The sequence below is a fragment of the Miniopterus schreibersii genome, assembly GCF_964146895.1.
Source record: "Miniopterus schreibersii genome assembly, chromosome: 13".
In the NCBI taxonomy this organism is placed as follows: Eukaryota; Metazoa; Chordata; class Mammalia; order Chiroptera; family Miniopteridae; genus Miniopterus; species Miniopterus schreibersii.
The window spans coordinates 5,600,665-5,628,097 of record NC_138113.1 but is presented as its reverse complement, the minus strand read 5'-3'; positions in this window follow the sequence as shown (position 1 = coordinate 5,628,097).

The following is a 27,433-nucleotide window of genomic DNA, read 5'->3' as shown; positions in this document are numbered from 1 at the left end:
AAATACTCCTTCCTTTTCCAGTTTCACATATGTATGAGTCTCCATCTTCTTTATATATTTTAGCCAAAACAATATATTGCAACAGGTTGTATAAAGAAGCAGATGTGAGAATACAGCTATTTGCAATTATGTCAGACATTAAAAAGATTTGTAAAACAATGCCATTTTTAATAAAATTTTTGAAAAATATATTTTACTAAAATATGTCATTCTGTTACCATGCTATGAGTTTATTATTGAAATTTTAACCCAATAAATATTTAATTTTTCCTCAAGTTTAATGTTCAACAGTAAATATCAATAACAAAACACCTAAACAAAATTTTTTTGGAATGCTCAATAATTTTAAACATGTAAGATGCTTCTGAAGTCAAACAGTTTGAGAGCTCCTGTTCTAGAACAGATTGTTTCAGCCATATAAAAAGGAGCTGGGAGGGAATTGCTGAATTGTTGGGACTGTGCTGAATTGTTAAACGTGATTATCTATGGATGTTGGCTTTAAGAGTCATATTTATTTTAACATCTTTACTTTTCTGTGTTTCCAAAATTTTCCACTTTAACATGCATTTCTTTTGTATTAGATGAAAAGTCATTTTTTAAAAATTTGCACTTTCTATTCTTCACATTTGAAAAATTACTCTGCCTGCAAGCCGCCATTTACACCTAAAATTGAGGTGTCTCTTAATTACACTTGCATAGAGTTTCAGCTCATAAAATTCTGCCAGATGTAAGGTCTGCAGAAAAATTCAGCACAAGCTACATGGAGGTAGAATTTATAAAAGCTATTTACAGTGAACCAGCAGTTTCCATACAAGTGGCCCTTGAAACACCAGTGAGAAGAGCTGCCTCCCAAGGGGACATTCATTCTGGTCTCAGAGAGAGTGCCACCAGTCTATACCTTCCTCCCTCCCGTTAATTTGACCAGTCCCTCGACTTTTATTGACACAGTGAGTTCTCCCACTAAAAAGATGTCAGGATTATATAATGCATCCTCAAGCAGATGACTTCTTCAGCCAACATCAGATCAAGAAATTGTCTCACATTCTTCATATAAGCTTAACAAATCTGCTATTGATCTGTTATATCAACAGGTTATAGCAATCTGTTCATTACTGCTTTTGTAATTAATCACAAAGTATTACACAATTTCCCTTTTTAATGTTATATCTTCTCTTCTTGTCTTTTAGAGCTTCAAAGGGGTGTAATAGGTGCTTATGATGTACTTGTGGTCTGTGCATACCTTCATATGTGTTCATTTGCATACATGTCATATGTGTATGTCGATATATATGTGTGTGCATGTGTATACATGTACATGACTTTTGTTTGCAACATGTTTCACAATACTATGTGAGTGTGTGCAGTTTGTGTATCCACAATGTGTGTGTGTGTGTGTGTGTATATATGCACACATGTATATATATGCACACGCGTATCCATGTACGTTCATATGTAACTGTGGGCTTGCCATGCAAAAGTGAGATGCTTGAGTTTCCCTCTCCTTGGAAACGAGAGTGTTTGTCATATTGCCTTGTTGTTACGTAAGTTGGCTAAGTTGAAACACAATGGATTTATAAGGAAGAAATAGATTTTGCAGCCTCACATTCTCTCTGTTATTTGTTCCTCGCTGGTCAACAACCTCTGCTGACGTGAGTAGTCACTGATGAATCATCATTCTGAGAAAAGCGGTGATGGGAGGCTGTTTAATTGAAGTGACTTTGGAAGGAGTTATCTTTTTAAATTTTCTTAGGATTATTGATAAAGAGATTCACTCTTGTTTTCTTAGAATCTTGAGTATCTTTGACCATGCTGGCCAGAATTATCTATGGAAACTATTGAATTTCATGCACAGCTGAGCTCACACACAACAAAAAGGTGGGCTTGGCTGCACTGAGATGGAGGATAGTGAGAATCCTGGCAGGCCGCGTGGTCCCCCAGGGCTCAGCAGCTGTCTGCCCTGGTTTTTGGTAGCAAAATCCAATTTTCACTCTCCCCACACGGGCAGGGAGACAGCAGGGGTTCATACTAGCTCACAGAATTTTGGCTTTCTCATTTGTGAAACGTGACTGAACATATTAATCTCAGTGGCAGGCAGAGATCAGAAGAGATGAACAAATTGCCATCATCAGACACAGACTGCCACAGCAATGCCAGATCTAGATCACAGGCAGAATGTCAATAAAATGGGGCTTGGAAGAGGCGCTCAGATTTCGAAGGGATATCTAGTCTACCCCGATACATATCTGAAAGACTTCAAAAGTATTTTATACTAGAACACAGCTCCTGTTGGTCAACTATCCTACACAAATAGCTACAGGGGTTCTCTTCTCTGTGATGCACAGAGTGAATTTAGCTTTAGTTTGTTATTGGAGCCCTCCATCATTCAACTTCAGCTTCTCATTAGACTGTGATTACCCATGGCTGTTTTCTCAAGCCCTCTGCAGAATGACTCACCACTTTCTATGCTAATCCAGATCATTCTGTCGCCCCTAGATCTGCTCGTAGAAAATACTTCATTAAATTTCTCCTCTGATTCCCTGGCTTGGATTTATGAGACATCTCTCTCTCAATATCACAGCACTTCAATCCACTTACCTCTACAATAAAAAATTAGCATTATCTTACTGTTTCACAATGGTACAACCAAATGCAGATGCTTTTACAGGCAAAGCCTACCGAACTTTAAAGGCCTGATTGCTCCAGTCTTACTCAAAATGCCCAGAGCAGGATTTCTCTACCATGGCGCTATTCTTTGTTGGGGGGTGGGGAGTCCTTCGCAGTGTGGGACGTGTTCTGGGTAGAAGTTTTCAAGCTGGGCACTCTAAAATACTTATTATAAAGTAAAGAACCAAGAGCAGCCAAGATGTTTAGAGAGAAAAAAGAACTGGAGGAGAAGAAGGAAAGGCGAGAATGGAGGCGACGCCCCGTCTGATGTCGGGTCTCACTGTGCAGCTGGCGACCGAGGCTGGGGTGCTGGTGGGGGGCTAGGCAACTGCGTCACGGACACGACACTGAGCCCTGGCCTGTGACAGAGGCAGGACAGGTGTGTGGGAAAGAAGGTCTAGTCAGTGAAGGGGCTGATAGAAAATACTTAACAAGCACAGGAAAAACGGACTCTCGTCATATACAAAAATCAACTCCCAGTGAATTAAGGACTGAAATATCAAAACTAAAGATCTAAGGAAAGAGCATAGTGCTATTCAACCTGAAAACAATTATATAATCCAAGTCTTAGCGATGATACGGATCAAGTTGATCTCTTAAACATTGCTCTGGAATGGGCAATTTGGTAGAACCGCCTTGAAAAAATGTTTTGTCATTACCTTAAATTTTGAATATTCTCACACCCTATTTTCTAGATATTTAACTCTTAGGTGTTTACCCAAGAGAAGAGGAAAACAGACTGATTAAGAAATTCAAAATCACAGAAGGTGGTAAAATTTAACTCCATACCTCAGGGGGGAAAAAATAAGATGATAAAACCCAGCACAGAAATAAAAACCAACGCAAAAGCACCAAGAATAGAACAACTTAAAATAGAGTAAAAATGGAAGGGCATATGATTGAGAACAAAGCATGCAGAAGTAGTTAGAAAATTACCAAGAGATCAACATTATTAGAGAGAAAATGATACCTAAGTTAGAAAAGACAAAAGATGCCAAACTTCCACTTTGTTGATGTTTTTTATTTCTATAAGGAATGAGATAAATGAAGCAGAACCTGCATGTAAATGTCTAATGCAAAAACACTTGCCTAAAATATAGAAAACATGCATGTGAAGTTTGAAAGGGCCATGTGCTTTCAGAAAACTGATAAAGAGCTATAATGCCAAGAAATTTCCCCGGGGAGTCATTGAATTTTAAGGATTAATCAAACGAAAGACCTCAGAAATCTGATTTGATTTATATAGATCCAACTGATAGTACTCGGCACTTTGCAGCAAAGGACTACCTTCAAGGCCAGAGTCCAAATTTTCCAAGAATTCATGGGTCACTTCCCTCAGCGCGCCCAGCTGCACCTGCACCAGGGAACTTCTCACCCTGTCAGCAGGTGGAAAGGGACCCCGAGGCTGCAGAGATGCTCAGTGAAGTGAGTGGCCTACAATTCTGAGGACAGTTTTTAGTCCTGGGCACCACTCTTGCATAACCTCTCCTCTGAGAGCCAGACCCACATGGGGCACAATTAAACAGGCACGAGACCTGACCTTTCAGGCGACCTGCTCCTTCCCTGCAGACAGGTCAAGAACTGAGTGCTCCCTCCTCACTAGGCACAGGAAGGAGTCACACAGGGGTCTGGGAGAGGGGGGGTCTTGGGCACGACCCAGCTCTGAGGCACCACCTCAGGCAGGGGCATAACCTTGACCTGTGTGTTCGACTAGTGGATTGTGCTTTTGAGCTCTGCTGAAGGTTTTTCAGTTCTAGGAGAGAGGCATCAAATGACTGTGGAAATGTGTTTCTGTCTTCCAGAATTTTTACTTTTATTTTTATTTAAAATAAACCTATCATCACAAGATTCATCACTGACCCTCCTTCAGCACCTGCCCTGCTGCCCTGCATCCCATCAGCTGGATCTGTTGCAGGACTTACTCTATTCTGTTACAGTCTTTGTTCTCTAATCGGCTCTCCCACTGGACCGCGTGGGCCTAGAGGGTAGAAATAACCTGCTACCCATCTCTGCATCTTCAGCCTCTGGAAGAGCCGTGTTTGACACCAAACAGACATCAATGCACTTGGAGGCAAGTGAAGGAGAAATCAGCTGCCTGGTAAAAATAAAAATCTATTCAGTGGCACTGAATCAAAAGGAACAGCTGAGCTTTCTGACTGGAAATCTGGTCTCCTAACCCATGGCCCGGGGATCAGCTCCAAAGCTCAAGTCCCAACTGAGCCTAAAATTTATTCCAGTGGAACTTAAAGTGCAAGGAGAATGTGCATTATTCTTCCCGGCTTTCAGGTCAACGTTTTAATTAGTGTTCAAAGTGTTGGCATAACATTATTTTATGTGCGGCATATAAAATGACACAACATGCTTTATGTATTTACTAGTTATATAAAAACTTTTTAAAAAATCTTATCATACAAGAATAATTACTTTGACATTGTGGCATATTTTCTTCCTGTTTTTCATTCCCATTATCATAAAATCATAAATATTGATGTAATAATGCATAGATAGATGATGATGATAGATAGATGATAGACAGATAGATGATAGATGATAGATAGATAGATAGATATAGATAGATAGATAGATAGATAGATAGATAGATAGATAGATAGATAGATGATAGATAGATGATAGATAGATAGATAGATAGATAGATAGATAGATAGATAGATAGATGATAGATAGAGATAGATTAGATAGATAGATAGATAGATAGATAGATAGATAGATAGATAGATAGATAGATAGATAAAGATAGCTCCCCAAAGATGTCCATGTTTAAATCCCTAGAAGCTGTGTATGTGTCGCCTGGCACAGCAAAAGTGACTTTGCAGACTTGATTAAGACCTGACGTGGGAAGATCCTGACTTACACTGGGTTGGCCCAATGCAATCACGAGGGTCCCCCTGAGAGGAAGGCAGGAGGCTCTGAGCCTGAGAAGCAGGAGTGATGGCAGGAGCAGAGGTTAGAGCGATGCAGAGGTCAGGGTTTAAAGAACGAGGGAAGCTTCTAGCAGCTGGAAAGGGCACAGGATGGGTTCTCCCCTAGAGCCGGGAGGAAAACAGCCCTCCGGCCTATTTGGACCTTTGGACCTCCAGAACTGTAAGATAATTTGTGTTGTTTTAAGGCACAAAAGTTTGTTATAATTTGTTAGAGCATCAACATGAAACAAATACAAACAGAAAGTATATTGGTTTCCTAGGTCTGCTGCAACAAATTACCATAAACTGGGTGGCTTAGAACAATGAAATTTATTCTCTCACAGTTCAAAATGAAATTTATTCTCTCACAGGCTAAAAGTTCAAAATGAAATGTTGGCAGGACCATGTGCTCCCCAGAGGCCCTAAGCAGGAGTCCTTCCTGTCTCTTCCCGGCTTCTGGTGGTGGCCGGCAGTCCTGCCTTCCTTGGCTTGTAGATGGGTGCTTTGGAAAATATGAGACCCCCGGGTCAGAGGCAAAAGCTGGTTTATTACTCAGCGATAGCAGTAGCCAGGGTGTCATCATCTTCTTGACCAGCTTCCAAGTCCCAGTTCTCAAAAGGGGATGTGGAGAGGGCCAAGAGATGCCTGCACATGTGCCAGTTGCCTTACAGGAAGGAAACCCTGAACTTAGACAACCCCATCCTTTTATAATGGTCTCTAAGCAAACCCGCCTGAGCTTTGCCCTGAGAAGGTCTGTAGTGCTGTAAAAGCAGGCTTGACATGGGGTCAACCCCAAAAGTTGTCGGGATCATTGCTCGCAGGACACACAGAAATACTAGCTATCTGTCTCTCAACAAGCCCCACCCCTCATCCATTTTTATACCACCTTGGTTTCTGGATCATTTGTCCATGAGTTCATCACTGCTTCAGACACTTGGATAAATCTGACTGACAGTGGCTGGGCTCAGCTCCGCTTAATTTGTCTCTTTGAGTTAAGATCGCTGTGAACAGGGCTCCAAACAGCAAGATGAGGTCAACCTGAAATATCAGCCTCATGAAAGGAGAAGCAGATTGTGGATGAAGCTGGAGCTGCAGAGGCAGGCTGGGGGCAGATCCTAACGCTCCCTGTATGCTTCGTTATGCTTACACTTTATTCTGCTGGTGATAAAGAGCTACTGAAGTGTTTAGCAGGAGAGTTCTACAGCTCATCTGCATATATAGTAATTCTCCAGGGTGGCCAAGTGATAACAAGTTAGAGAGAGGCCCAGTTCAAATGACATTTTGATAATGGATTCAGTGGACACTGAGGCTTAAAGACGTTAGATGTTGAACATATTCAGGAAGCAGACTTGAGAGGACCTTTAAGTGAAGGGAGTAAGAGAGACGGAAGAGTCTAGCGTGACCCCCAGGTTTCTAGTTTTGAAAACTGTGGATGGCAGTGACATTCCCTGAGGTCGGGAGAACATAGTGGATTTGCAGGGGACTGACAAATTCAGATTAACATTTCCATCCACTGGTGTGTCGCCGTCATGAAGGATTTGGGGGGCGAGGCTGGCAATCCAGGGCTGGAAGTCAATTTGGAAATTACCAGCACATAGGTTATAACTGAAAACCTGGAGGCTGGCTGAGAATTTTTATAGATAATACAGTTAAAGGGCTCTCACTGGAAGAACCCTGGGGAACATGGACTTAAAAGGCCTGGGGAAGGCGGTGGTGGGAGGAGTCCTTGGAGAAGGCTGGAGGAGTCGGGAGGAACGGGGGGAGCCCCCCTGGGAGCCCGGGGCCCTGCGGGTGGAGGAAGCAGCCGGCAGGCTCGCCCACTAGGAAGAGGACCTAAAGGAGCAAGTTGGTTTAGCAGGAAAGGCTCCTGGGGACCCGAGGGGAGCAGTTCTATGGGAAGGTGAGAGGCTAACTGTCGAGAGCCGCAAGTACCGTTCCTCGACAAGTATGGAGCTTGTCCTTTCGCTGTTAGGAAAACTATTACATAGTGTTGCTTCTTTCTAAGCATTAAAGGGGAGTGTGGGGGCTGCTGCCTCCCAGGGCCTCTGACCGTGCTGAGGAGAGCAGGAGATGCTGGGCACATTCCCCTCACGCACGCCTCGGCCCTGGGCGCTGTCAGGATGGGTACAGCCCGAGGCAGGAAGGTGTCTCCTGGTAACGGAAGGGCCGGCCAGCCCATGATGTAGCATCTGTCAGATGCTATCAAGGAATGAAAGGAGCCCGGCCGGCCCTTGAGTGTTGGCCCAGGAACCAGGAGGTCACAGTTCGATTCCCGGTCAGGGCACATGCCCGGGTTGCGGGCTCCATCCCCAGTGGGGGCGTGCAGGAGGCAGCCGATCAATGACTCTCTCATCATTGATGTTTCTCTCTCTCTCTCTCTCCCTCTCCCTTCCTCTCTCTGAAATCAACAAACACATATGAAAAAGAAAGAAAGAAAAGGAGTGGCGGAGAAGCTTAGGCTGACCCAGACAGTGGCCCGCCGGTGTCAGTGCCCCCCGGCTGCGATAACAAGCAGCTCCAGCAATCTCGCCCATTTCCTTCTGTGTCAGCCCAGAAAGAGTTCATCAAAGTGTGTCTGCAGAAAAATAGGAAATGTCACCGCTGCTGAGTTCATTCGAAATGAGCAGGAGAGAAACACAGGCTCAGGTAATTAGGTTTTGAGATCGGGCTCAGACTGCGACATCTGTTCCCCGCAGCCTTCGGCCCGCTGTGCTGCCCGGGTGCCGGGAGGCCGAGGCCCAGAGCCTCCCTTCGCCCGACCGCTGAGCAGGGCCCAACGGCCTGCTGAGCCTGGCCTGAGTTCGTTCCATACCGTTGGCCAATTATGAACCTCTTTTGTTTGCATTTAGTTTTTATTTGTTAAAAGAGGTTAGTAACACTTTATCAAAAAGGTTATCGAGAGGGTTAAATTGCCTTATAAAATGTTCAAACAAATCTAGGAAATGCTTGGAGTGTTAGACAATGAGAAATTTCTTGATTCCTTCCTCCCTCCCTCCACCTCCCTCCCTCCCTTCCTTCCTCTCTTCTTTCTTTTTTTTGCTTCCCTGCTTTTTTCTTCAGTGATTATCTGCTCCTCCAGGCAAAGAACCTGACCTCTTAGGAGTCCAGGTACCACCTTCCCAGAAATGTATATGAGCTGCATGAAAACCGCATCGCCAGGCGGTGGGAGCTGATTGGAAGTGCTCCTGGAGGCTGAAGGCCTTCAAAGGCTCTCACGATCCTCAAGAAGGCAGACCCTTAGCAGGGACTTCATTTCAACAACAACCAAACTCTTCCAAGCTCCAAAATGACTCAGCTCCTCAGAGGGCCGTATGCAGTTTTCCATCTCATTAACGAAAGGCTTGTTTCTCATACATCCTTGAAGAAAGAACAGCTCTTTCCCAAGAAAACAAACTCTCCTCACTCCAGTCTCTGAAATTGGATTGAATATCACCATACAAACTGCGAACACCATTTTTCAGTGCAAACGACCCTCATCTTAGACTTGGCAGCATGGGAAGTGTCCCCTCTTGATATTCTGCTATCTGGTATTTTCTTGGCATCAAGGTGTAACCTGCAATCTGGAGAGTCACAGTTTCAATTTTCAGAGAAGAGAATTTGGATTTTTTTTTTTAATTTGAAAATATCAGGGAAGGGGAAGTAAACTGATCTCTAGCAAGTGGAAATACATGTCAAAGTCTTTTCATTATACTTAGAAGGATATTCCAATTCCTTGTTGAAGGGTCTATTTCCTTAGTCTACACTCAGGTCTAAAAATAATGTTTTCTGATATCCAAATTCATAGCAGATGGAAGTAAAATAATTGAAGTTGATTATGGGCAGACAGGTGTATCAGCTAATAGTAAAAAGAGAGAGTGGAAGCTAAATACGACAAAGATAGGAACTCAAAAGCTGCAGCAGTGAATGAACATTTAGTGAGGAACCATGAACCCGGCAGTCCTCCAAGTTCATCACTCGGTGCTGCTCAGCACAACAAGGCTGGTTCAACACAAACACTGAGAAAAGACAAGTGTGTAAATGGTGCACCTGCTAGCTTATTAAGCTACAGAACATTCCTATCACCCAGAAACTCCCATGTTTCTCCTTCCCTCGAGCCCAACTGCCCTGATTTCCATCCTTACAGATTGCCTTTGCTGCTTCCAGAGTTTGAAGTAAAAGGACTCGTATGTCTGCCTTTGTGGATGTTTTTTCATGCACCACCGTTTGAGATTTATTCATGTTGCTGTGGTATCATGCACCCATTCTTATTGCCGAGGAAGCATTCCACTTGGTTTATCCATTTACCTATTGACGACTATTTCCATAGAAGTCATTTTGTGGGCATATGTTTTTATTTCTCTTGGTAAATATCTAAGAGTAAGACTACTGGGTTATAGGGTCAGTGCATATTTAACTTCTAAGACATCACCAAACACTTCGGAAAGTGGGGCTGGCGCGGTCTCGGAGGGCCAGGAGCCGAGCAGCAGCGGCCAGGGAGGCCAGCCGTGCGTGAGCCGAGAGGCCGGTCAGGTCGCACTGGGCCTTGCGGACCTGCGAGAGCGCAGGCTTTCCTCTAAGGGCCAAGCGTCGCTGTTGGGAGCACCCAGCAAGAGCACGGCTTTGTCTGGTCTACATTTTTTAATAATCTCGCTTCTGTCTGGAGTGCGAACAGCAGAGGAGCAAGGATAGGAGGCAGGAGGGAAGTTGGGAGGCAGATGCTGTCCGATTAGGGGGGGCAGGCGGAGGCTCGAACCAGGGAGGTGGCCCGGGAGAAAGAGGCAGGGGCGCGCATCCTTCATGTATTTTGTGCAGAGGATGGACGGAACATGACTGAAGATTGGACAATAGGGACACGGAAAGAGGGACTGCTAACATGACCCCCAAGCTCTGCTTCAGGAGGAGGAGAAGGCGTGAGGGGAGACAGGCCACGGGTCACAAATAAGGAAATGCCCACCTGGTGTGAAAACACAGAACACCGTTCCTGGCATGTAATGCACTGTCGAGGGCTGGCACTAAAATAAAATGCTTCCATTATCTGATAATTCGAGCCCATTAGTTTCCCTTGACAACCCATTACAATTTAAATAATATCTTCCAAAAGCGTTTTTACTTTCATGTTTCTGTGCTTTTACTGTTCGCTTTTCAATAACTAAATGTTGACGGTGAATGTATTCCTTACTTTAAAATCCCATGGGGTAATATAGGCAAGAATTCCCATCACTGCTCCTCTTTTCATTTTAAATAAACACTACATATTAAAGTGACTTTTGTGATTCTTTCTTCCTGGCTAGCCTTACCTTTCTAAGATAGAGACACAGAGAGAGACTCCTTGGTCACCTGCGACAAAAAATACTGCTCGAGCCGTGACCAGAGAGACATGGGCCTGCAGTTCTTCTAATTCAGTGGCCCAGAACCAGAGCAATAAATGTGGCTAACATGGGGGGGGACTGCCGCAGGCCGGACACTGTGCCTCAAGAACTTTATAGTAAGGGCCGCCTCTTGGAACAAGTTGCCCATTGCCTTACAGATCTAAGCAGTTATTATAGCAATTTTCCAGCAGAGGGCAGTAAAGGGTCTTTTTTAAAAAGGGAGCCCTTTACTAAATTGCATCCTATTGCTGTTGAGCTAGGGGCTGGGTATGTGATATCTCATTAAAAACTTATAACCACCAGATGAAATGGGTTCTACCATTACCACCCCCATTGTGCAGATGAAGAAACTAAGGCTTATACAAGAGTAGCAAGTTGACCAAGGTCAACCCTAGCAAATGAGAGAGTTGGGATTTGAATCCAGTCCTGAGTTAAAAATCCATGATCTCAAATATGTTATATGAACTCCCAAAAGGCATTCCCATTCCCTCCACACCATTGTGGGATTTGCAAGGATACAAATTTTGGCTTAATATAAGGGAACCCATTCTAAATAGCAGAGCTGTCCAACAGTGGGACAGATTATTTCTTGAGATGACTTGCTCACCAAGGCTGGAGATGTGCATGGAGATGCCTGGATGGCTGACCGTGTCAGAGAGATTTCTACAGTGAAAGAGTTGAACCAAATGGCCATGACACTGAGTTATGCAGACACAGGCAAAGGCCATCTCTGCGGGAGAGATGTAGGCAATATACTCATTTCAACAGTTCTTTGTGACTTTATGTTTGGGTTGCATTTGGAGAAAGTCTTCAGAAGCTATTTAGAAATCACACAATAAAAGTCACTTCATTATTTAAGCTATTTTTTTTCCTTTTGATACCTTTTCCTCACTTGGCCACCAGACTTGACTCTAAATGCCATTTAACTGTTTGTTAAATTTTAATGTAAAGGAACATACAACACAGTCTACTCTACTGATAATACTCCGAAGGACATGTAGGATCATTGGACAAACACATAATCTTCCAAAGTAACACATTTGAATCAGATAATACATATTAGTGTCTTTGTTATAATTTCATCGCCTTACTCTGTAGCTATACTCAGTGCCTTTGTAGTAATAACAGTCCCCTCAACACTTCTCTAGCACATTACATGTTCTAATGGTCCATTGTATACATTATATAGTTGGGTTTGATCTTCATAAAACCTTGTGACGTTTAACAGACGGATTGTTATCTCCACTTTCCAAATAAGAAAATTGAGAGGAAAGAAGTGACTTGCCTGTGATCAATGTCTGGGTCAAGACCTGAACTTCTGGACCCTGAGGGGCACTGTCTTGATTTGGCGTTTCTCAGCTTAGAATTTATCACCCAACAACTGGGTTCACTTCCTGAACTTTTTCTTTTCTTAGCCACATAACGCTGACCAAGACGTCTGACTTTTCTGGCACCCAGCTACTTCGCCTTTAGAATAGGATAATAGAACCATCCATCAGCTAAAGTTGGGAGGAGCATATGATGAAGTCTCTGTACTGCCTGGCACCTGCTAGCACCCGACAAATTTTATCTGCTGTTATTATGTTCCACTATCTCTGACATTTGTGCATTTGTGCTGCATGTGTGAGGGCCACATACTGGCAGTTGGCTGTGACTTATTTGAAGCAATAAACACACTTCAGTGCATCCCAGCACCAGTTCTGCTCTGACGCACAGACACTATGGGAAGGAGCAGGTGCGACACCCAGGGTGATGGTTTCAAAATATGAACCCAAATTGCAAGGTGTTGTTGATGAAGGGACGGATTGTTTAATGGCACCAAAGAAAACTGATGGTGACAGAAATGGATCATGAGAGCCCGTGCTTGGCCCCTGCAGGCCCCTCGCTATGAGGCAGCCTTTTACTGTGAGGTGCACCTTCCCCTTCCCCTTCCCCTTCCCCTTCCCTCCCCTCCCCTCCCCTCCCCTCCCCCTCTCCTCCCTACTGCTGCTCCAGTGCTCACTCCCCCTGCGATAACACCCCCCACCCCCCCACTCCACCCCTCACACCGGTGTCATTTGATCCTGTGGCTCTCGTCCAGCAGTTAAATCTGTCTGCCTGTCACCAGGCCTGCCCCCCATTACTGTCCATGTCCATGGGTTATACGTATATGCATATAACTTCTCTGGTTAATCTCTTCCCCCCAACACCCCCTCCCTCTTCCCTCTGAGATAGGACCGTCTGTTGCATGCGTCAATGTCTCTGGCTCTATTTCGTTTGTCCGATAATTTTGTTCATTAGCTTCTTCTTAAAGAAGACCCTTCAACATTTCCTGTAGTGCTGGTCTGGTGGTGATGAACTCCTTTAGCTTTTCCTTGTCTGTGAAGCTCTTTATCTGACCTTCAGCTCTAAGTGATACCAGGTAATCTTGGTATGGGGCACTCTGAGGCCAGCTGCTGCTTGTTTGAGAGATTTTAGGAAAGTCCTAAGCATAAGGCTCCAGAGGCCACTTGCACAGAAAAGCCCCTGGAAACGGCCCGGATGAGCCTGCAGGTGGAGAGGGGCGGGGCCTCCGGGAATCACAGGGCGGGGCCAAAGATGTGCGTCAGGTGCTGGAGGTTCAGAGAAGGCTCCTGCCTGCGGCTGTGTGCGGGAGGACTCGCCACAGGAGCCATGGCCTCCGCCAGCTCCTCTGCCCGGGAGGAAGCTGCCCCTCCAGCTCTCGCCCTGATTCCAGGCAGGTTAGTTCCTCCCCGAGTGTCCCAGGTTCCCTTCCAGCTGCTGCCCGACGCTGGGCTCAGAGGGAGCGTCCGAGTGAGTACCTGCCCCGGCCCCTCTAGAGGAGCTGTTGGGGCTCCCGCAGCCTCCGTGTCCCTCAGACACAGCCCCAGCTGGTTTCACAGCCCGAGGTCGTGAGGACGTCTCTTCCCGGCCCTGGAGCCCTGGGCTGGGGGCCTGCTGTGGGCTGGGACCCTCACCCGTCCAGGAAACCGCAGTGAGATTCCCTCCCGGGTTTACCCGCAGCACCGGGTGTGGGCCTGCCGCCGAGTCTCTGGGATTCAGCCCCCATCCGGCCGCGTTTCCTCCCCTCCTACGGGTCTCGATGCTCCTTCAGTTCCCTGGTTGTGGGGCTTCTGTGCAGCTGGATCTCAGGAGGTTCGGATGATGGTGGTTCTTATCTTAGTTGTAATTTCGATGTGGCTGTGGGAGGTGCGGGACCCGGGTCCCTGCGCCGCTACTCCATTGTCTCCTCCCCTTTGGCACTCACGGAGGGTAGTCGGTGTCTGCAGGGCAGCAGACATTTACTCCATTCTTAATTAAGGAATGAAGTAATGTGTGTTTTAATTATTGGATGAGTGAGGAACCAGGAGATTCTAGAAATGGGGACATTTTAAAGAAAGGGGGGCTCTGAGGCAGTGCCCGGCCCTGGTCCTGCCTCTGCCTCCCGCCACAAGGGAAGCTGATTGCGCAGGTGACGGAGAAAACCCTGTTTATGAGACTAGAGTTGGAGACATGCTGGCAAGGAGGCTGCATCAAGATGGAAAGATTCTGATCACAGGAGCTGAGACAGGGCTCTTTGATGAAGAACTTCTCACTTGAGAGCAGCAATTTAATCACAGTGTTTGCTGACCCAGGGACACACCCAGAGGCTGTTTTTGTGAGTCTGTTTCCTCTCTGTGTAGCCTTTGACTTTTAAACTCCTTTAATAAAAGAAGCTCTAATACACTGGAGCTATTCCAGAATGACTTTCCTTTTTAAATGAAATTTTTAGTTTAGATTAAACCCTAAAGATGAATTTGCTGAACTTCATTCGAAAATCAAGATGAATCTCTCGCCTTCCTCACTTCACTTGAGCTGCAGATGCCATTAGGTATATTGTATGGAAGCCTGAACCTCACTTCCTTTAAAAAAGGCCCTATTATTAGGGAATGGAGGGCGGGAGACTCATAGCACAAGAGAGGCCTATAGATTAGAGCCCAGAGATAGAATCCTCAAGGGAAGGCATTCTTCCCAAAGTGATAAAGATGACCAATAAGGCATTTTACTTTACATTAGGAGTGAGAAAGTGCTCAAATTTGGGGGTCGATTCATTGCTTGGTGGTGACAGTTGATATTTTTAAATTATGTAGGCAAAGCAGAAAACTTGACTTCTATTTTGTAATTATCTTTTTTCAGCAGAGAAAATAAGCACTAAATTGTTGGAAAGCCACAAAAATGAGTCTGGAGGGTGTGAGATCAAGTGTGGCTGGGAGGCTTTAGTGAACACCCCCTACCAATGCTCTGTAGACACCAACTGGGTGTCCTGCACGGCACCTCAATTCCAACACTAAGTACTTGGAAACAGCGCACACTCCACAGGTTAAAGGCTCAGTCCCAGGAGACTCCCCCGACTTCAGACGTCAACCACAAGTAGCAGATCCTCAATTTCCCCACATTTCTGGGCAGCCCAATTCCACATGCTTCGGAGTCTGGTTTCCAGCTCTGAGGCTGGACTGAAGATGTTCTGACATAAATATGGAGTCCTAGATGCACACAGCCCATGAGGCTGCAGTCAGGAGGAAAACAGTGACCTTCTCCCTCCCCCAGCAATCGATGTCTGATGAGCCTCTGAAATGTTTCAAGATTTACCTTCTCCACAGTTGAATAACTGTTCGACAAACCCTCTTCCAAAACTCTGATGAGAGACATAAAAAATGTTTAGGTCTAAAAGGACAATTGGAATAAGTTTATCAACCCCTTCCTCCCATTTGTTACATATAGGGAAACTGAGGCCCAGGGAGGAGGGCTTCTAACTTTAACTGCAGGATCTATTATCCCAACTGCTGCAGAGGCTGCTGTTAGGATTCATTTTTCTAAAACAAATGGAATAAAAAATTACAGAAAGAAAAAAGGGGGAAAGGCAGAAAAGAAGGAGGGAGGGAGGACAGCGAAGGAGGGAGGAAGATCATGTATCTCTAAGAAAAGACTTCCAAGGGTAAGAACTTTATCAGAAAGCTTTCAGCAAGGGCACTCCCAGAAGGTAGGGGAGCCAGCAAAGCTGCCCATCCTCTGGCCCGGATCTCCTGTTTCATCTCCTGCATGAGCCTCACCCACCCTCTACTCCACTGGCAGGCCCTAGAACAGACCTTGCTTCCTGGCCTTTGCACATGCTGATCCCTTGCAGTTTACCTGGATTATGACCAGTGGACCTTTATTTCTCAGCTCGGCCAGCTCGGCCTCCCCTTGTGCCCACAGACCTGAGCTTTCAGCCCTTGGCACTTTTCACACTGAAGCATCATGGTACTTTTGCTTATCTGTCTCACCACTGTGACCCCCTGAAGCACAGGGGCCATATTTTACCCCCTTGATTTCCCCAGTTTTTAAAAGTGTGTTCACTTCAATGAGTGAGTGGGTCCCTGTCAAGCACGAGGGAACCTTTACTTCTGCAATGTTTTCCTACAGCCTGTAGGCGTCTTCATAAGCCCTTCACACATAATGCAACGCAGGTGACATTGTGAAGTCCCACCCCCAGGATGCACCTCTAATCAGACTGTTCTGTTAAACAAAACAGAACAGCAGGAAGGAGCTCTCCAGAGCCCAGAAAAGTAAGAAGCTTCTGTTGGGTCACACCCACCTGCTCATGTGTTGTTGAGAACCCTTCACGTGAATGAGATAAAGGCCTATCGTGGGCTCCCTGCCCAACATTACCATTGTTATTTCCCCACCATAATTACTTTTCGAAGAAACTGTTAGGACTCAGCACAGCATCTGATCAGAATAAATCCTTAAAACACAGACCGATCAATCAACTGAATGAATGAATGAACGAGAGCTTGAAGAGTTAACAAGTAGCATAAGCCACAGGTGATTAATAGGATTTAAGTGCAACCTGAACCCTGAGCCTGGCATTCAAAGCCCTTTGAATGTTCCATGGGTGTGTGGGCAGGGCTCAAGGAGATATCCTGAGAATTTTTAAAGAATTTATCATAAAAAGATTATATTTGATAATCTTGATTGTAGTTAAGTAAAACAAAAATCAAAAATCACCAGAAGAGAGAGCTAAAGAGTAGTTTACACTCTTTTGTTCTAAAAGATGTGTTTTCTGACTCAGAATGTCCCAGATTTTAGCATTAACCTGCTCTGGCTCGTGGTGGCCACACGCGCTGGTTTGATGGGTTTGCTGGAGCAGCTGGGTGCTCATGGGCCTGTGCTCTCCTTTGGCTGTTTCACTGTAGTGGGCACAGGGGGTTATTTCAGAAAAGACAAAACATCCGGATGGGGAGGGCGGTCTAACCTCACCATGGCTGCAAGAAACTCTCCGAGGCTCTCTGGGGGCCGAGAACATCCTGGCACAGCCCTGAGCGTCCATGTCGGAGGCGTCCAGTGGCTGGACAAGACCGGGAGGGCTGCCTCGGTCGGACACCTCAAGGTTCCTGAGAACCACGGGCAAAATCTGTCGCTGGAGTCGTGAGCACTGCTCCCCCGCTGTTTTGAATGGCAGGGTACCAATTACAGGTTCCTAGCAGGCCGCCGCAGACCACACTGAGACTCTGTAGGCACTTACATTTTATTTGATGACAGTGACATTGATGAATAATACTTTCCACCCCTGCAAATGATTACAGATCTTATAGCTGATATAGTAGAGAAATTTTGCTGCAAAATTTAACACTTTACTGGAAGGAACACTCTCCTTTGTGTCCAGCTTTTGCACTGGGGATCTTGTCCCTCATTTCCCCTCTCTTTATTCATTCCTTTTCAAGCTATCACCATTCAGGCTTTGAGGGATTTCACTGGAAAACTCCAATAGTCGTCTCTCAATGTGGGATGCGGAAATCGGAAATACTACCCGAGGTTCACTGAATGCCCACTAGGTGCCAAGCGCCTCCCCTGCAGTAAGTAACTCGCTGATCCTCACTCAGCACAGAAAGGTGCTGTAAACACAAGCACCGTGTCCAAAGCTACACTGCTGGTGATTGACGGAGGCTATGGAACCCAGGGAGCTCGGACCCGCCGCGGTGTAGCCCAGCAGGAGGGAAATGGCCTGAAGCAGCAGGGCCCCAGAAACCAGACCTCCTGGGACCCAGCCTCAGCTCGGCCTCCAAGGCTGACCGCTGTGCTAGCCTGCTCAGGCGGCCACAACAAAGTGCCGTGGACTGTGTGGCTTGAACAACAGAAAGTTGTTTCCACACAGTTCCAGAGGCTGGAAGTCCAAGGTCAAGGTATCAGCAGGGCCGTCTCCTTGGCTTGTAGACAGACATCTTCCCCCTATATTTTTCTCTGTACTTTCACTCTTGGTGTCTGTCCCTCTTCGTATAAGGACACCAGTCATACTGGATTAGGTCCCACTCTAATGAGCTCAGTTAACTCAGTTACCTTTTTAAAGGCCCCATCTCTAAATAGAGGCCCTTCTGAAGTACTGGCGGTTAATACTCAATACATGATTGGGGGAGGGGCATAATTCTGCCAATAGCATGATCTAACATCAAGGTTGGGCATCAGCCAGTGCAATGAAAGATGGCTGGTTCGATTCCCCGTCAGGGCACATGCCCGGGTCTTGGGCTTCATTCCCAGGAGGAGGTGTGCAGGAGGCAGCCAATTGATGTTTCTCCCGCTTTCTCTAAAAAAATCTTAAAAAGAAAAATGCTGCGGGTGGGGAAAAGCAAGAGTCACGGCTGAGTTGCCAATAGAACGATGTTGTCAGGGCAGAAAAGTGAGGCACTGAGCCTGATGGAGGCTTGTTGAGTTTGAGGTCCTTGTGCGACACTCAGAACACTCAGGAGGAAATGGGTAGCATGGTGCTCGGCATTTAAAGCTGGATCCTGGGAGAAAGCTGGAGGCTGGAGAGAAAGCCACCTTCATTGGGAAATAGTAACCAGCCTGTGTTTACAGGAACCCAAGACCAGCCCTTCAGGATACCTGGACATGGCACTGACTTAAATGTCCCAAGGTCTCCCCACAGACCTGCCAGTGAACCTTTGTCTCCTGGGTTGCAATGGTAGAGAGCAAGCTCTCGGACAGGTCTCTTGGATCAAATACCATATAATCTCTGCCCCTCGGTCTCCTCATCTGTGAAATGGGCATCACGATGGCTACTATAGTGTTTGTAGGGTTTCGGGTAAGGATCGTGAGAGCTGGTTTGAATTCGGAATGATTAAATCAGCTGCAGCTTCTTGAGTTCAGTTCTTTTGTTGCTCTGATGATACTCATGGGAACTGCCACAAAAGATCAACTTTCTAATGGTACATCCCTGTCACCAGAGCTGCAGCGGATAGAAGAAAGTCACAAGCAAAACAAATGTCGCAGCTGCTGGATACAAACTCTGCCTGCAGCAGGGTGTGTGGTCCCAGCAGAGGCTGTGGCCCAAGGTCTGTGACAGGCCCTGTTCTCATGCTCTTTGTTCCTGAAGCAAAGCTCGGAGTCTAAAATTAACCCCTTCTCTGCCACCCCAGGCTGCCAGGTGCATGAGCTGCCTGCATTGAGGAACAGCGTTTCACATGATCTCATTACCATGGTTACACCTTCAGGAGCAACGCATATATGCTGCTTTTGTCCAATCAGGCCCACTTTTTCGTGATTCGGGGCCATTGCTGTGAAGTGGCTGGTGGCTGCTCTCCCGAGGAGCTGGCTGACAGAGCACAGAAAGGACCAGAAACTCCTGGTGGAGGGCCGTACCTGGGCCCAGGACACAGACAAGCTTCCTGGAGCGGAGCCCAATGCTGACTTGTCATGAGCCTTCTGACATGACAGTCGATGGCATGGACAGACAGTCACTTAGCAGCACGGGTATGTCGTCCACCAGCCAGGTCCAGAATGCCAGCCTGGGTGTGGGCGTGGCACTGCCCGAGTCCAGCAAGGAGGCAGACACATGGAGGGAGCACTAAAGGGGTGGCTTTGGGGCTCAAAAAGAACTTTCCCCTGAAATCAGTGGAATTTCTTCACTGGGGTCTGCAGACTTCCCTGGAGGGGGTCAGGTAGTGAACCTCTTGGTCTCTGACAGTCACATAAGATCGGTCACATATTCATCTCTTTCTTTTCCCCAGCAATCCTTTAAAAATGTAAAACCCATTCATTCTTAGCTCATGGGACGTACAAAAACAGGCCTTGGGCCAAGCCCTTGTCTTGCCTCTTTTACTCACAGTGTGGTCTCTGGACCAGCAGCATTGGCATCTCGTGACTGGTTATCACAAATTCAGCACCCAGGCCCACCAAAGCAGAGTTGGCACTTTGAACAAGACCCCAGGTGAGGCCTGCAGAGCACTCTCCTGGTGATGCCACAGGAGAAGCCAGGAACATGTGCTTCTCTCTAAAAGCAAAACACACAGAGGCCTGCAGAGTATGACTGAAGCTCCCCGTGATTCTGCACACCCGTGTGTCAGGGTTTGTAGTAACCTGCCTTGTAACAGTGTGTATGTGGGTCTGACAAGGTGGCGGCCTCCCGGAGGGCAGGAACCTGAACTCACCCGCCTCTGAGCTCTTAGTTCGCTGCACCTGTGCGGTGACGAGCAGCAGACACGCTCTGTTTGCCTCACTGGGCGAGGACTCCCACCCGTGCTGTGAATCTTTGGATGCCTTAGTTTCCTCCCTTGTAAGTTGGGGCTCTAAATCTCTCCTTCGAGAGGGTCGAGCTGTGTGCAGAAGGGTCTCTCCCCGTGCCTGGTGAATCAGCAGTTCCTCACGAGAGCAGCCATTGCAAGGGTGATGGGACTCGTGTGCAGGGAGAGTCTGAGAAGGTTTGTGGCATCACACGGGGAAGAGGAGCAGCTGGGGCTCTCAGAGGCCCAACAGGCACCCCCTGGGCCCTGCCAAGCCTCTGGCATCATGGGTCAGCACCCCAGTCCCTTGGCACAGGGCAGCTGATGTCTGCAAAGCCATGCTCTCAAGCCCTCCCCCAGCGAGTAGGAATTTCAGGGACATAGCTCTCCAAGTGCCAGCATGGCTCTGTCAAGCTGCGGTATTAGGGCTTTGATACTTACTCACAGGACAGGATAGCAGGACTCTGAAAACCCCGGGGATTGCGGTGCTCAGCAGCGGCTGCTATTGGTCACTCGTTGGGAATGAGCGCCATCTCCTGGGAACAGTGAGAAGTGCATTAAAGATTACTTCAGATTCATCCTATTTCATACTCCTTAGCTGGTGTTCACGAAATGTTTTCTCCAAGACTCCTATGAGAAAAAACGGAGACAGATATAGATAGACAGATATATAAAGAGAGAGATACAGAGAGACAGACAGAGAGAGAATCTGCTCTCTCCACGTGCCACTGGACCCTGAGCGCACACTGCGTTAGAGATCACGTACCTGGGCAAGGTAAGCCTGGAGGTCAGAAGGCTGCAGAAGGGTTTTACAAATACGTATGAGTGTGATTCGAGGAAAGGTTTTTCTGGAAAAGCATGTTTTTCATACTGATGGCTTGTTTCACGAGGATGTTGGCAAACAAACCAGCACAACCCAAATGGCACCTGAGGTGATGAAGCAGCATGACCTGAGGCTCACAGGAACTGCACCCTACATTTCCCCCTTGGAGCAATAATTCAGCATTTACTAATTCGGTATTGGCCATGACTTTATCGACCATAGCTATGCTGTGAACAATAGAATTGACCAAGGACTTTCTGAATGCAAACATGAATTCATTGGTACATTTTTGAATGCTATGGTACATTGATTGGGGAATGGCCCAGGGCTGCCCCTTCCTTTGCATTAGGACTTTGCAGGTCCTTCTCGTGGTAAAATCTATTTCCCACCCCTTACATCTGCACTGGTCTTTGTCTTGTTCTGGTCAGTAGAATGATAGAAAAGTGAGACTGTGACCCTTCTGAGCCTGGACCTCAAGAGAACTTACAGCTTGCTCTCCCTATCTCTCTCTCTCTCTCTCTCTCTCTCTCTCTCTCTCTCTCTCTCTTCCCCCCTCACCCCCAGCCTGCCACCCACTGGACACATGGGTGAGCCTCAGTTCAAACCAGAAGAACAGCCCAAACAAGCTCACCAAACTGCGTCACCCACCTGCAGATTCACAAGCAATAACAAGCGGGTGTTATTTTAAGACATTGACCTTTGGGGTGGTTTGTTACACAGCATTATTGTGGCTATAGATTACTGATACAGAGGCCGAGAAACTCTACTGGATTTCCTTGGTGTTTTATCTCGGATATAACTTAAGATAACAACCTAGACTAGAGGAGGAGACTAGAGACAAGAGTCAGCTTCAGTTCCCAATTTTTTTGTGTGAATCAAGTTTTTGCACATGTCGGTTCTGGCCTCTGGAGTCTTGCTCAGGCCCTTACTGTGTCTGAGCCCAGATAACGTACCAGAGGCGGGTCACAGTGGTCTCATCCTCCTGAGGGGACAATTAGTTTGTAGGTGTTGAGCAGTCAATATCCGTGTACGCAGTCCCACGTGAGGCTTATTTTTTAGATCGTGGTAGTGAACACCTGTTCAACAATCCATCTGTGTGCAAACTTAGGGCACTTTCACCAGTAGCAACAGTACACTAAAGGGATCCAATTTTGTTTGGTGCATATATATATGCCTCCATTTTAATATTGAGTAATTATTCACACTTGTTTCCCTCCTGTCAGAATCCTGCAAGTGCCCCAGTTTCATGATGTAATTTTCGTGAAATTAGACTTGAACATTTTAAAGCCATGTAATTAATTGTAGTCAGCGCTAATGACGATCAGTAATTGATTCAAGCCACCAGCAGGACACCCGGTGGTATCACTTACACATGCAGGTGGCCTCATGGGGCCTAAGTATGACATCTAATTAGATTTGCACTCTTTTTAAAAGTTAAGTTCTCTGTTTGTCCAGGGTCAGGCAGCTCACATTTAGTTCACCACTGAATGCTTAATGTCCAGCTTCAAGTTAATATTCCTTGGGAGACTTAAAGTGTTACCCAAAAAAAGCCTAATTAGAGCTAATATGTATGAAGTACACTTCCAAGCCTTGGTAAGAGGCTGTGTGACCTTTTAGTGTCTCCTTAGAGCAGTTTATAATAAGCCTGCCTGAGAGGCACCTTCCTTTCCCAGGAACTGCAACTTCCTTTGACTCACCGCTGTTCACAACCGACCAGGACTCAGACGTCCTGGGGGTCAGAGGTTAAGTCGTAGGACGCTGATAAGGTTGGGCTGCGATATGCATTTCGTTCTGACGATCGTGGAGCTTGGAAACAGACGTAAACTTTGCAAAGTCAGGAGGAGGAAAGGCACTTCCGAAGGGAAAGCACAGCCTGCGCAAGGGCCCGAGGGCAGAGGCGTCTGAGGGAATGAGATGTTGCACCGACTCCTGTATTTCTCCTTCCCTAGGGACCCAGGCACACGAGGGGCTCACGTGGGTGTTGAATGGTGCGGGGGGGGGGGGGGGGCGGAGCAGCAGGAGCAAAGGGATTCGGCTGAAGGAGGGGCCCTGTGACAGATCCCAACACTATGTCAGCGCCTCAGTCGCTCCGTGGAGGAAATGGGAAGATTTTTTTATTTCTATGTTATTTCATGTGTCCCTAAGGACTTGTTAGGTTTATTAAAGAAGATTCAAAGTAGAAATAATTGACCTAAAATGAGAAACTGTACAAGTGTATTAGGTACATATAGCTGCCTAACAAATTACCCCCAAACGTTAGAGGCTTAAACAACACAAGTCTATTGTCTCACAGGTGCTGTGGTCAGCGTCCAGGATGGGCCTGCTCTCCGCTCGGGGCCCCTGCTGAAACAGTCAGGTAAGACCCCGTTTTAGCATCTCACTCCCCATTAATACCTTTCCCATGATGACCTGCCAGCAGTGCTGGGAGTGTAGACTGGGAGTGAAATATGCTTTGCATACCTTTCTGTCCTATTAGATTTAAAAATAAATAAACCCATGTACTATTTATTGTTCAACAAAACAAAAATAAGCTTTATGAAGAATAAGCTTCACAAGGCAAACATTTTGGGTGTAACCATGAGTACATTTTTAAAATTTTAAGTAACTTAAAGATGTAAATTTTTGTAAAGGTAAAGGTAAAATACAGATAAAACTGCATTTGCTGTGTAAAAACAAAGGCATTAAGAGCTGGAAAGAAATGACTTATGATATTCTATCTCAGGTCATGAAATGTTTTAATTCAACATTTTCTGGTGATCAGGAAAGAATTTCATAACATAGATAGTTTATTTTCTCATTTTTATAATTACTAGAAATTTCTAAATGCTACCTAATAAAAGTTTCTTTTCTTATAACCAGAAAAATTTAAGTTAACAGCTATCCATGGCCAGGGACATAACTCAGGCTACTACTACCGCCCAAGGGACTCATCAGAATACTGAGGGCAGAGCCAGTCACCCAAGACTGACTTCACTCTGAAACGATGACCCAGGAGAAGATGGTAGCCTCTGACCCGGGGCCCGAGGGCAGAGGGCTCTCGGCCGGGTGGGGCTTTGGCGAGCTCCCTGTGGGGCATCTAACTGAACGGCCTGGCTCTCCTGGCGCTTCCCGGACACAAAGTAGGAATGAATTAAAACCTGATTCAGACTCAGTGCTGACTCAACCTGAGGACCTTTGTCACAAGATAAAGATCAGAGCCTGGCCAGTGTGGCTCAGCGGTTGAGCATTGACCTGGGATCCAGGAGATCGCAGTTCGGTTCCTGGTCAGGGCACATGCCCGGGTTGCAGGCTTGATCCCCAGAAGGGGGCCTGCAGGAGGCAGCCGGTCAATGACTCTCATCATTGATGTTTCTTTCTCTCCCTCTCCTTCTCCCTCTCTCTCCCTTCCTCTCTCTGAAATCATTAAAGACATATTTTAAAGAAAAAAGATAAAGATCAGAGTTTGGGCCAAATTTGCTTGAGCTGCTCTCTCTAAAGCGTGGAGCAGGAAAAACTGTACTAATTCTGATCTGAGAGGTAATTTTTTATATGAAGAATTTTACAACCTCCTGGGAAGAAATTAGAATTCCTGGTAAAATGGTGAAGTAATTTTCTGGTGATCTTTAATGAGGCTAAGATTCTAATGATCCTTCATCAGGAATATTTTTCCTTAAATCTAATTTAATAATAACTCTCTGACTATGTAGATTTTCCAATAAAATATCCCCACCAACTTTCAAGGGGACTTAGAAATAGCTACCTTTGCAGCAAGTCCCTTCAAATTAAAATATACACCTGGTAAGGGAAGAGTTTAGAAACTATTTTTAACAAGCTTAACCTTTTCCTAAGGGTCTCCCAAACCCTGTTCGTGTAATTCGCTCTGACCTCGGCGCAGAATGGGATAGCCGTTTGCGCTGCCCATAGGACCAACCCCCATTTTGTTCTCGAGAAACGCGATTGTTACTTACACTCAGGAATAAAAGTAACAGAGAGAAGAGGAGGAAATGGGAAAAGAAAGGTTAGGGAAAGGGAGGGGAGGAGAAATGACTTCTGCTCACAGCGAACCGCGGCAGCAACTTGCTCACAGAGCGCCGCGGGAGAGCCAGGAGAGGAGGCGGGGGGAGTGGGACACATCCTGGGAGCCAGGTCACGTCGGGTCGCCCTAGAGGCTGCTGTGAGGACCTGAGCTTTTACTCAGATCCCGGGCGGAGGAGGGATCGCAAGGAGGCAGGGGGCGAAGCGGGAGACGGTTAGAAGGCTGAGGCTGATGTAAGCAGTACAGATGGGAGACGATGGTGGCTGGGCCAGCGGGACAGCAGTGGAGACAGTGAGAGGCAGCACCCATCCACCCACCCATCCACTCACCCACCCACCCACCCATCCACCCGCCCATCCGCCCACCCGCCCATCCATCCATCCATCCATCCATCCATCCACCCATCCACCCACCCACCCACCCACTCATCCATCCATCCATCCATCCATCCATCCATCCATCCATCCATCCATCCATCCACCCATCCACCCATCCACCCATCCACCCACCCATCCACCCATCCACCCATCCATCCATCGATCCATCCATCCATCCATCCATCCATCCACCCACCCATCCACCCACCCATCCACCCATCCACCCATCCATCCATCCATCCACCCACCCATCCATTCATCCACCCATCCACCCACCCACCCATCCATCCATCCATCCATCCATCCATCCATCCATCCATCCATCCATCCATCCATCCATCCACCCATCCATCCACCCATCCATTCCTTGAGTGTAAGACTTTGTCTAGTGGCCATTGTATCCCAGTGTCTAGGTCAAGCCCTCTGGAAATACTGAATGAATGACTGGCTCCCTGGGCTGCATCAGAAGGGAGAGTTCCAGCTGCACAGGGAAGACTTCCTGGAAGAAGGGAGACCAAAGTTGGATTCAATTGATAGACATTTAGAAAAGAGGAAAGAAATTCATACTAGAGTGGAGGTTGACCTTCCTTTTCCTCTAAAATAGATATTCAGATAAAAATCAAACCTCACAATGAGCGATTCTAATGAACTAGGGTGTATGAATGTCAGACAAGGAGGGCGGGAACCTGGGTTCTTGTCGACTCTTCCTCTTGGTCTAACTTCTCACGAGACGCCCCCTCCCTGGGGTTCAGGTTGCCCGTCTGCGAAGTGAGTGGGTGGGACTTGACTGATCTCTAAATCCCCTCCAGCCCTCAGATTCCAGGATAAATGTTCAGTGTCCTTGCCCAGTCATTGCCCACATGAGGAGATGGGCTTCTTCTGTCCATGGCCACACACACGCAGCCCTACTGCTGTGGGGCAGATGTCTCAGGGACAGCAGGGTCTCCTCTGAGCCTCTCCCAGGACTACAGAGACCCTGCTGGCACACAGCCAGGCGTTGTGTGCGGGGTGGCAGCGGGCAGTACTCCGCTTCCTCCAGGTTGAGGATATTAACTCCAAGCAGCCACCAGGTGGCGACACTCTCCAAGGCACTGGGCCTTCCAGTTAGAAGGTCGTTTCACTGTCCTTGGAGCTGGATGTGCACAAAACATAGCCCAGGCTGATGTTTTGTAAATATGTTTTGGTGCCGGTGCTGGTGTTGGCTCCCATGGGGTGAGAAAGGACTGACATAACCAAGTACGGAGACGAGTGAAACGTGGGAAAGGAGCTGAGGACAGCCCCCTCCTCTCAGGGAGTTTCTGCAGCCAGTCTCAGTAGGTGGCGGGGCCCGGGGTCTCCTCAGCACCCACTTTGGCTCAGTGGTCCCCATGTCTCCATCCATAGCCCCTGCCCCCACCATTACCCCGCATGGCCTCCTCCCACAGCCCTGAACTCAAGGCCACGAGGATGTTGCAATCCTCATTTTTGGAGAGAACACAAGACAGTTGTTTCTCTGACCCAGGGGCTCTGGCCTGCGGGCCCTGCAGCTGTCGCTACATGAGGCAGAGGCAGGCAGGGGCTAGAGAGAGGGCTGAAAAGACCATCTCATGTGAGACCCGTTCTCATTCTCTGACAAATTCAACAAACATGCACCGAACCCGCAATCCGGGCCAGGCCTCCCCGAGACAGAGCTGACCCAGCCTCCGGGAGCTCCCGGGCCAGCAGGCAGACAGACACGTGCATAGATGGGTGGCGGAGCATTGCAGGTGTGGGACAACTGGTCTACGCAGGGAACAGCCAGCCACTCACTCT